At 39.1% G+C, this 1475-nt stretch overlaps 1 pseudogene; it reads right to left on the bottom strand.

Moving 5' to 3' along the window:
- Positions 1–313: 313 nt before the first annotated feature.
- On the bottom strand, positions 314–889 carry LOC148574712 (uncharacterized; annotated as a pseudogene).
- Positions 890–1475: the final 586 nt, after the last annotated feature.

Below are 1475 nucleotides of genomic sequence, written 5' to 3'. Positions count from 1 at the left end.
TGCGATTTGGGAGTTATATACACTTAGAAAGTTGACTACCCTTTTTTTAACAGATCTTGAAAACTCATTAATGGTCACATTCTAAAGTTCATAAGCCACTCACCTCAATTCCATTACCACATGCATCCATCTAAACAAAATAAGACAAATTTGCATACCTTTATAAAGCAAGTTATGTTAGTGGCTAAAAATTTTTTGGTTATGACAACAGAGCTCCTAAGCAATCTTAGCTGCTCCTCAACTCCCTTGATCTTGCCCTTCCCTCCTATCCGAAGCTCCTGACGGAAATCAATGACAACAATATTCCCAAAAATTAAAGGAAATCAAAATCAGAGGGGAGAACGCCCTTACCAGTAGTGAATCCTGGTGAGGCAGCGCTATTTTCCGGTGACAGGGGCTCAGTGATGCAACCCCTAACAGCGGTGACGACGGTGACTCCACAAACGGCGACTGGGCACAGTAGGGAAAACAACGCCTCCTCATTTTTCCTCCGTCTTCCAATCTCTACGCGTCTGTCTCTCCTGTGTGTCCTCAGCGTCGTCCGTGATGGGAGATGTGACGGCGGTGGAAGCTAGCAACGACCCGCTCGCCATGAAGATGACGACGGCGGCGGCTTCCCTCGGCGACAGCAAAACGCGAACTGACAGCGGCGATGGAGGCACAGCGGCGCTCCTTCCTCGCGGAGCTCTTCCTCTCGCTCAACATCTCCTCCTTCCTGACGGCGACACGACGGCGCGGCGGCAGTGATGCCCGCTGGCACCGTCCTTCCTCTTCCCCCTCTCCTTCTCTTGCTCTCTGATTTCAGCTTCCCCCTTTCTTTTCCTTTCTTTCCCTCTCTGTTTTTTCCTTTCTCTTGCTATGCGTGTGTTTTTGTGTTGTGTGTGCGCATTTAGGGAAAGGGGGTGTGGCGGCTGGAAAGGTTTAGGGTTAAGGTAAGTGAGTGAGTGAGTGAGTGAGTGTGGATAGGGTTAGGATAAAATTAGAGTTAGAATTTTTAATTTGAGAATTAGGGATTGTTTTTGGAAAAAATGTAAAATTAGAAATTTTTGGATAAATTAAAATTTAGTAATTTTAATTAAATAATTAATTTTATCACTTTAATTTAATTACTTTTTAATAAAAAATTTTTAAAAATAAAATCATGAATAACTATAATAAATCATAAATAATTTATTATTTATTTTTTAACAATTACAGATTTTACAGGCTTAATAATGAGTGTTGAGTTATGATGGGTTTAGAATTTTAGTAGAGAGAAGGAAAAAATCAGAACTCTATATTTTATTTTTAAGGAAGTTTTTAAAAATTTATTTAAATGTAAAAATATGTTAAATTTTAGAGTGGTAATAAAATAAAAAAATAATATTTGTTATAAATTTATTTTAAATAAGAGAAGAAAGGTGACCACCAATGAATTATAACTCAAATGGTATAGTCTTTTCATAGTCATCTAAGAGATGCGCGTTCGAGTCTTT

The sequence above is a fragment of the Arachis ipaensis genome, chromosome B2 (assembly GCF_059453495.1).
Source record: "Arachis ipaensis isolate K30076 ecotype BB chromosome B2, ASM5945349v1, whole genome shotgun sequence".
NCBI lineage: Eukaryota > Viridiplantae > Streptophyta > Magnoliopsida > Fabales > Fabaceae > Arachis > Arachis ipaensis.
This window is presented reverse-complemented; position numbering and strand designations above follow the sequence as displayed.